The following is a 9,939-nucleotide window of genomic DNA, read 5'->3' as shown; positions in this document are numbered from 1 at the left end:
GTAGTCCAGAGTGTCTCTGTTCTGCTGCATGAAAAAGCAAAGGCAGAGAGAGGAGGAGCCACTCATAGATCACAGATGCCTGCTGCCAATGTCTTGCCAAAAGGCCCAGTGTCAGTCAGCATCCAGCCAGGAAGACAGAAACCACTCTAGGTCTTTTGAACAGAGGGAATTGAATGCAGGGAATTGGTGACAGAAGATCTGAGGAGCCAGACAGGGGACTGTGAGGCAGATGCTAGAGACTGTCAAGAGCTAGAAGCTGCTACTACCCTCAGGGATGTAGGGACAGTGGGAGGAGATGGTGTAACCAAAGCCCAGAAGTTGAGGCCATCCATGGGGAGCTGGAGTTTCAGTGGGGGCTGTCAGGTGGGGGCTACCTTGCAGGAGTTGGAGTTTGGGGGGGAAGCGGGGGGAGCAGCACAACCGCTGCCACTGCCAGAATGAAAGGGGGGGAGAAATACCCTACCTCCACCCACCCTCCAATCTTCTACATGTGCCTTTCATTGGCAGAACAAACCAGAAAGCTAGAGGGTGAGGGAGCTTGGGAAATGTAGTTTCCTGAGATACTGAGCAGATCAGAGAAAGGTAGGGATGGATCGAGAGCAACCCAGTAGTTGACTGGCAGAGTTCTACTCCTGGAAGAGTAGGAACCCTAGGGCTTGTTCAGTCTTCCACAGGGCTGTGAGCTAAGATGAGGAAGAGCTGATGCGGCTCTGGCTTTAGGTATGAATTTGGAGCAATTCAGTTAGAGAGACTGAGAATACTCTGCCATTGATATAAGTTTCGGGGCTCAGTCCTCCACCTCTTATCTCTTCTGTCAATTTTCACTCCCTGGGTGATTTCATCCTGTCTTGTGGTTTTAAACGTCACCTGTTGGCTGATGACTCCTAAATGTCTGTCCTTGGCTCTGAATTATCTCTTGAATTCCACACCTGTATGTTCAAGTTTCTACCCCACGTCTCCACTTACATATGTAAAACTGAACATGTCAGGACCAGACATTTTATTTCCGTCTGCCCCCCATTGCCTCTCACCTCAGTAAATGGTACCACCAGTCATCTGGTTACTCAGGTCAAAAATCTCGGGGTCAACCTTGACTCCCACACAACAGCTAGAGTGGCGCTGTTACAACATAAGTCACATCATATCACTCTTTTGCTCAAATGTCATCATATCATGGTTTGAGAAAAACACTTACCATGGCTTACAAGGCTCTGTGCCATCCAGCCCCGGGACCCTCACTTCCTCTGCTCTGCTCACAATGGTCGTGCTGTTTCTTGAACAAGTTAAGCTTCCCCCTGACTCAGTGCTTTTGCACCTGATGTCCTCTCTGCATGGAACGTTATGCCCCTGGATATCCACATGGCTTCCTCACTTAATTCAAGTTTCTTACCACCCTAACTAAAAGAACATCCCAGTTAATCTCTCTCCTCTAACCTAACTGTGTCTTCACTACATTAACTAATGCCATTATATATACTAAATTTATTTTAACACCTGCCTTCCCCACTAGAATATAAGCTCCCTGAAGGCAGGAACTTTGTTTTCTAGCATAGCACCAAGAACAGAGCTATGTTGGATTGTCAGTGGCAGCTCAGCACCGTTTCCCCTCTTTGCACACTCTTGTATCATAAAGGCTAGAAGTTTGAGTACTACATTTTCCAGAACCCCTCCTATCAGGATTCCAGGGTTGATTCTGCCAATGGCATATTTACAAGATTTGGAAGATGGAAGAGAGGCAGAATCAATATCATTGTTTCTCCAGCAGCGATGGGCTGATGCCTGGGCTTTGGTAAATGTGAGATGTTTGTGGTGACCTCTGCATGTTTTCTTGCAAAGCATACACCTTGGTCCTGGGGTAGCTGCAACTGTTTTGGCCATTTCCTTGTTTCATGTAACTTATTATGATACAGCAACAGGTTTCATCATTAATGTGTGTCCTTCCAGCCCTTCCAAGATTTTGAAAGCAACCCCTTCCTTGGAATTCCTACAGTGGTTTCTGTTTTCCTGACTGAACTGTCTGATACAAGTCCTGGCACACGGTGGGTAGTGAATAAATATTTACTGAATGAATGAACAAATCTTGACATAAGGAAGTGACCGGTCCAGAATGAATTCATACTGAGTATTAGGGAGCAACCTGAGATTCTAGTGGCCCGAGTCACGTCTATCTTGGGGGTATACTAAGACCTCAGTGAGCCAGGTATAGACTTCAGACCCATTCTATAGAGCATTTGGAGCGTGCCATGTCTGTATGTGGAAATTAACATTGTAGAAAATGGTATGTAGTTCATTCCATAATGTGGGTTTCATGTATTCTCAGCTTATCCATTTTTAAAATAAATATTTGAGGTCCAAAACACTCCATCAGACATTGCAGAGGAAAGAGGAGTTGGAACCGGGGGACCTTCTGAGATCTGTAGTCGAGGCTCTGGACCAGTCTGGATTCTTCGAGTGTTCAGTCCATTTCACAAAACAGCTCAGGTCTTGGCATGAGCTGAGCTCTGTGCTGCCTTCGCATCATGTCCCATCTCATCGAATCCTCGTAAATCCTAGAATCCCACGAGGTAGGTAGGTACGAACTCTCCATTTTATAGGTGAATAAACAGGCTCAGAGAGGTTCAGGGACTTGTCCCAAATCACCCAGTGAAGGCGGAGTGAGAATTTGAACCCAGGTCCCACCAGACCCTAACTACTTGCTCTTTCTCTACGATCTGCCCCGTCTTCGCCCTGATCCTCCAGTTGGGCCCCAGTAGCCAGATTTGTATGTATTTGGTAAGAGTCAAGAAGGGATCCCAGAGCCCCATTTCCTGAAGGCCCCCTTCCTTTCCTTTCCCAACACTCACAGCCTCACCACATCAATCTCATCGGAGCCTATCCAGACGACTCTCATCATGCCCTGTATCCTTTTTTATATTAATCACCACAAAAATCGCCAGCTCCCAGTTCACCCTCAGCCCCTGGCCTCTAATCTTCATTTGGCTCTGAACGTCCATCCGTATGACTCTGACTCTCCTTCCTACTCAAGAAAAACTTCTGCTGTGCTTTCTGTGGTTAGTCATTAGCAAGACATCCTGCATCCTCACCCTTGTACCCGGACGACCCCTTTCACCTTCTCACTCTAGTGGAAACCATGCTCCCTGCTGGGGACACTGCTTTCCCTGCAACGCTCCCAAGGGGTGGCTTTCTTGACACCACAGCCCTTGAACCCTCAGTCTGGTAGGGTTCTAGGGTAGGGTTCACCCTACTCTTCATCACTACTCTCAGATCCTTCCTTCTCGTGTGTCCCCCCAAAACTGCTGCCTTGAAGTCATGCCATCAAAACTTATGCCTCTGATACTCCTCCTGTTGCACCATCTATCGACCTCTAGTCACCCCCACTCCCATTCCCTGAAGATTTAAAAATTCTTGTCCACTGTTTCTCCAACAGTGCCCATCGCGATTCTTGGTGATTTCAATGTACATAGAGATGATCCTTCCAACAGGCTTGCTTCTCACACCCCTGACCTTCTTTCTTCCATTGTGTCTCTACCTTTCATTCCCAGGTCCTACATTAGCGCTCACCTTTAACAGTAACGGTCTCCCTTCCAAAATCACAAGCATCCTACTCTCTGAACACCGTCTTTGCAGCTCACTCTGCTTCGGCGAGTGTGTGGTCTCCAGGTGAAAGGAGGCTGCTTTCCACTGGCAAGGGGTGGGGGCAGAGGCTGCTTCCTCTGGCGCAGAAGGCTCAGAAGGGAATTTGAGGCTCAAGATTTTCAAGCTTGTCTCCCCAAATGTCCTCATCCCATATGTCAAGGTCCCACTCTTTACCTGTCACAGACGTTAAGGACAACTGTAAGACTGTGCATTCATTTCCTTTGCAGATCTCCCCCGTAATGATCAAATTATGAAATCAAATCCTGGGTCCAGTTCTCAGCCCTGTGGCAGCAGGAGATGAATCTCCTTTAAAGATGTCATGGGACCCCTGGTTTTCAAAGCATGCCTTAAGTTGTCAGTTGGCTTTCCTGGGCCCACCATTTTATTTCTACAAGGCTTTCAAGGCTGTCAGAAGCAGCCAGCTCTTACCACAATCCTTATAATTTCCTCCAGACTGATCAAGCCCTACACACACTCCACATCCCTCCCCAGCCCTCACCTTCCTCCTGTACCTTGTCTCGTTTAACCACAGGTTCCAGTTTATCACTATTCGTGAAGCCCTGCGTACCAGAGGTTATCACCACTCCACCCTCCACCAGCGATGGGGTTCCTCCTATCTTCAGAAGGAGCAATCCAACTAAATCCCATCTTGAAGGTCCGCTCCCTAGGACCATGCCTAGTACCAACTGCCATAGCCCGGGTTCCTGGAAAATAGGGCCTGAGACAAACCTCATACGATCACACAAATGGAGAGTGCAGTCCCAGGGCCGCCGGAGGGAGGGAGGTGGAGAGGGAGACAGGGAGAGGGGAGAGGGGAGCAGACAGCAGGAAGTGCAACACTGAGCTTCACAAAGCACAGTTGTGTAATGAGGGCAGCTGACGGCTGCTCTCACGTGAAACTTCTTGGGTACAGGACCCTACGTGCCAACGGAACAGACCAGTGAATATCTAGTGATGGGGGAGGGTAGACAGGGAATTTATCCTCAGGCTTCCTCTCATCTCCACCTCAAGTTTGCCCCCGGGATGTCAATTCTCCTGCACTTCTGGGTTGTGTCAGCCACCCCTTTGGTGACCCGGAAGCAATCAGAAGCCACGCCTTCCGGTGTGCTGGTTTTCTCTGGGCACAGAAGTGGAGGGAGGATCCGGAGGATTCCTGGCCCCCTACCATTTATGGGGCATCACTGTATATATTGGAGCTGCGCCCAGTCTTGTCACTCTTTGTGGCATCAGGGCCCTGGAGGAGGTCTCGGGCTGCAGGATTGCCGGGTTCCTGAAGCTGTGCTTGAGCCTGGCCCCCCTGAAGAGTCGGTCAGTGTGACAGCTGGGGCAAAACAAGAAGTCAAGGACACTAGAGCCGGCGAGGCCAAGACGATTTGAGGTCACACGGGAGGTTCTGCGACACCCTGGGAAACAGAAAGATGCCATTCCTAGGCTCAGCTCCCCAGGCGGCTCCGCACCCCTCAGTGGGCCACAGACACTCCCCTGTGGGACCCCTGCTCCTTCCACTGCCCTCGTGGCTTACCTGCTCCAGCAGCGTCCGAGCTCCCTGCCTTTCCTCAAACCCACCATGCCCTCCCTCCTTGGGACCTGCCTTTCTCTGCTTGAAATGCTCTCTCACATACCTGTCTGCCTGTCTCCTTAATTCCCTTCAGGTCTCCCGAGGTCATGAGGCCTTCCCTGGCCACCTTATAAAAGGGCATTTTATTCCCTGCCCCCTCCCCAGCACTCTCTTTCCTTCTACTCTGCCGTGTTGTCCTGGCATCTTACACATTTAATTGGCTCTTTCTCGTCTGTCTTCCCTGAGCTAGAATGTAAGCTCCATGTGGGCAGCCCTTTTTCTGTTACCCCCGGCACCTATCACAGAGCCTGGCACATAGTAGGTTCTCTATGAATTTTCTGTTGCATGAATGAATGATTAAGTAAATGAATGACAATTACATGATGTCCATTCCCCCAGCTGTGACTGATAAACCAGGAAGAACCCCAGATCTAGGCTGGACCAGTCAGCTTTTCTCTCCAGATAATTTGGAACTCAGCTTGAGAGCTTGCGAGGGTCTGCAAGGGGCAGAAAACACAGCCCTGTGAATTCAGGGTCTGTGGGGTGCATCTTCCACCAAGTGCCAAAGAAGCGGGAGGAGAAGGTCTGCAGAGAGAGGAGACTTAGGGGGCCCTGCAGAGAATGGAGAGAGGCCTGAGCTGGCTCTAGTCCCCCTTTGGGGCCCAGGAGATACCCCAGGACGCTATAATAAATTCCTCCTTTCTGCTTCACTGGAGTCGCTTGAATTTTATCTGCAATGAAAGTCTTTAATATCAGCCCTACCATTTATGAGCATTTCTAGATGTATCAGGAGCTGGGCTGAACCTTATCCTGCTTTGTGGGACCTGGGCAGGCCCCTCCCTGCTGGCATGGGCCATGCCGGGATACTGGGTCTCACACGATGCCGCGGTGAGCGCACGCGCCGCCCTTGATGTAGGAGAGTCTTCCCTGCCTGTTTCCAATGCAGCTGCGCTGAGGCTGCCCCCAGGCCTGTTCCTGGCACCCAGCGGGGGGGTCCAGCTTCCCCAGAGCCCCAGGCCGCTCCCCCTCACCCTGGCACATGGCACTCCCCCGACCCCAGCTGTCACCACCGGCTCCCTGCTCCTTGTCACCTCTGTGCCCCAGGCTCCAGGTCTCAGCGAGGCTCTGGCTTGCGCCCTAGCACCTCCTCTCTGGGACCCAGCCCAGGGTAACCCAGCACCCGACTCCTTCTCCCTCCACCTCCTGAGCACCCCAGCCCCCTCCCCCCAGGCCTGACCCCGGAGCGTGAAATCTATTGTCCTCCTCCGTCCCAGCCAATCCCCAGCCCGACCTGACAGCTCTCTATTACGCATGCACATTTCCAAACAGTTCATTTACATAGAACGCCAGGGAGCAGCTTCTGTGTTCAGAAAGGAGACTCCCGGTCACCTCGACAGGGTGGATTCTGAGATTAGGGAGCCTCCTGCCCTTCCTCTCTCTTTCTAGGTGACTCTAAATGGGCCCTCTGGCCAGGAGTGTGGGTGGGGGAGGATGAAATCAGGTTGAACAAAAAGAAGCCAAGTGTCGGGCAGGCAGATGCTAGTTCGTTGTCTGCATTTATTTATTGGTTCGTTTTTTAGAACAATTTTATTTCTTATCTACATATGCCTCTGTGAAATTTTTAGGGCTGTTTTCCCACTCCGCCCAACCCCCCACTGTTAGTTACCCTGGCCCCGCCCCCAGCCTCAACACCACCCGGCTTCTATTTCAAAGACCAGCGATCTTGGTGAATGCAGAAAGGCAGAGTGTGCTGTGGGGAAGATGAGGGGCTTTGGAGTCAAGAACCCCATATTTGAATCCCAGGGCCATGTCTGACAAAAGACTCCTTCAGGGCCTCAGTTTCCCTGCTGGTGAAATGGGGATCATATCAACTCCATTGAGTGAGTATGTGCGTGTGAGGCACTCTGTCCTGTGCTGGGTAGAGGATATAGGATCCCGAAGTGGTCGTTATATTACTGAGGTTTAGGAAACAGGAAAACTCAAGCGCTTGCCCCATCCTGGCCTCCTCTCCCATCCTTCCCAGAGAGCCCTTCTCTTGTTCTGACCCAGAAACAGGTAGATTGCTGGCCCTGGTTGCTGGCAGAGGATATAGGCCATTGTTCCCCTGCTTTATTAGTTCACATTCTTCTCTAGAAACGGCCCTTTCTTATTGTTCTGTTCTTTTCTATTGGGTCCTTCTTTCTCACCCATGCTAAGGAAGTGACAGAAGGGGACCATGGTGGGGTTAGGGCAGGCAGGGTTGGGACATGAGAATGCAACAGTGCTGAATGTGCTACCGTGAGCCAGGTCTTATGCTAAGCTCTGCACAGGCATTGTCTCATTTAATCACCACTGTGTGCACTCAGGGCAGGCATTTCCCCCCGAGCCACGAAAAGTTCTCAGAAAGTACTGTGATCCATTAGTAATGTCTGCCATGGGTAAAGCCACAGGAATGTCAAGACTCCATTTTTCTTCTCTCTGGGTGCAGTTGGGAACTTGTAGGAGGGACTCTGGTCTCAAGCTGGGGTCAGGTGAGCCTCCTGGGGAGGTGACCCTGAGCAGACATCTGTAGAATGAGTAGGGGGTGGTCAGCTGAAGAAAGATGGGCAAGGCATTCTGAGCAGGGAAGCAGCATGAGTGTGAAATATGAAACAGTGGGGTAGGAAGATGGGTATTACTGGAGCTTAAAACAGGAGGCAGGGCATGATGGGAGATGGAGCAGGCAAGAACGGCAATGAATTAAACATGTAAAGCACTTAGAATACACAGTAAGTTCTCAGTAAGTAGCAGCCACCATTATTACTGTTGTTATTATTACTACTGGGTAGTTTCAATAAATGCTTCTTGGCTAACTGGCCCATTAAGCACCTAGTGGATATTGCTCAGTAAATCCCTAGCTGCTTATTGGCAACTTGATCAATAATCAATTGACTCTGGGATAGTCTAGTCATGGCAGGTGACAGCGTGTCAGGATAAAGACATAAGTAACAGTGTGAACACCTTACCCCAAGTCCAAGTTCAGGTAAACTTTGCTTTTTACGTAGCCCCTCCTCTGAGGAAGTCCTCCTGGCTCCCTCCAAGCCCACCTGTAGCCTGACCCTGGGAGCCTCGGAATTTGGTGGCTTCTTTTCATGGCATAGCCGTGTCCTCCTGTCGTCCACTTCCTGGAGAGGGGGTGTCACCAAGAGGAACACGTGTTGCTGTGGGGAGAGAAGGCTTCTGCTCATCTCTTTCTGTGGGAGTCCTGGGGACTCCCTAGGGGTGAGATGCTTGGGTGGGATGGCCTGAGGAGTTGGGACCGATGTCCTGGGTGCCTAGACAGGCAGTTATGAACTTCGTGAGGACAGGGGCTGCTCCTGCAGGTCTGTGAGCGGAGGGAAGAACGACAGAGGGGAAGGGGAAAGCGAAAATGCCACTGAGCCCCGTTGCTGTCATCCATCGCCTCTCCATCTGGACCCCGGTAGCCTAGGGTACCCTCCTCTGCCTCCAGGCAGCCGGGTACCCCCTTCAGCTGAGGGACTCTGAGCTGTTCCCTGCTCCCAGCCCTGCTGCTGAGCAGACTTGGACTCCTCCCTGGGGCTAGAGACATCTAGGAGGGGGAGGACTGGGCTAGTGGTGTCCTAAGGCAGAACCCTCTCCATACCATCAGTTTCCTGTGTGGGGGGGGAAGGAACCCAAATAAACTCTGGGTGTTTTGAAGACAATTTCCCCCACTGTTACCATTTCCTGTGCCCTCCGCTCACTCTCCCAGGAGCTGCTCTGAAACTCAGACCCTGTGTCTCCCCTAACACCTCATTTTCCACACTGTGCTCATTGTACAGGATGGAGGCGGTGTCCTCCTAATACCCAGGCTCTTCTGCACAGGAGGAATTTCCATCTCCTTCCTTCCCTTCCCTCCACCCCTCGGGAGGCTGTCCCTGCTTCCACCCTCCCCTTCATCCCGCAGCGCCTAATTGAAGAGGCTCTGCCTGGTAGAGAAGATGAAAGCTTTATCTTCCCAGTCCATCCCGAAGCCCGTTAGGATGATGGATGAGTTTCCGGACCTGCATGCCCCTCCCAGTAGCATCAACAAAATTGCCTTTCAGGAGCCCAACTCCCACGTCAAGATGGGCTGCGGTGGAGACGGGAGACCCCGGCTCTGGCACTCGATGGTGAGCATTAAAATCACTTTAATGCTTCATTCAGGGTTTGTGTTCCCTGCATGTGAGCCGGTCCAATCGCTGGCATCGCAATAAGATGAATGATGTTTGTTAAAAAGCTCTTTGGTGCAGCCTGATTGACCATTATGAGCACTCAGCTTGGAGCTGGGATGCGTGGGCCCAGCTTCTGGGCCCGGATGGGACCCGTCAGAGATGTGGTTGCCGTCAGCCCTATTGGGTCATGGCCAGATCTATTCCTTTAGGCCTCTCAAACCTCCCCCGGGCCAATGCTGTCAAAAGGTCAGAGATAAAACACATATGAGAGTCCGGAACCAGCTAGTTGATTGCACTTGGCAAACCCTTCTCCCCTTGGCCATCAGCATCCTCATCTATGAAATAAGAGGGATGGCCAGCCGTTATGGGTTGCACTGTGTTGCCCCCAAATTTGTATGTTGAAGTCCTAGACCCCAAAATATCTCAGAATGTGACCTTATTTGGAAATAGGACTTTTACCGACGTAATCAAGTTAAAATGAGGCCATCAGAGTGGGTCCTCATCCATTATGATTGGTGCCTGATAACAAGGGGGAGTTGAGACACAGACATGCATACAGGGAGGACACCATGT

General features: G+C 51.1%; 1 long non-coding RNA gene across 2 annotated transcripts; it reads left to right on the top strand.

The window, feature by feature from the left end:
- The first annotated feature begins 6,544 nt into the window (after window positions 1-6,544).
- LOC141276184 (uncharacterized) lies at window positions 6,545-9,369 on the top strand. 2 transcript variants are annotated; one of them, XR_012325352.1, is made up of 3 exons: window positions 6,545-6,640; window positions 6,908-7,074; window positions 9,259-9,369. It is a non-coding gene; the product is annotated as an uncharacterized lncRNA (long non-coding RNA). The 2 variants fall into 2 exon arrangements; XR_012325355.1 differs by having other exon boundaries at window positions 6,617-6,640; window positions 6,857-7,074.
- Window positions 9,370-9,939: the final 570 nt, after the last annotated feature.

The sequence above is a fragment of the Tursiops truncatus genome, chromosome 1 (assembly GCF_011762595.2).
Source record: "Tursiops truncatus isolate mTurTru1 chromosome 1, mTurTru1.mat.Y, whole genome shotgun sequence".
NCBI classification, from domain to species: Eukaryota; Metazoa; Chordata; class Mammalia; order Artiodactyla; family Delphinidae; genus Tursiops; species Tursiops truncatus.
This window is presented reverse-complemented; position numbering and strand designations above follow the sequence as displayed.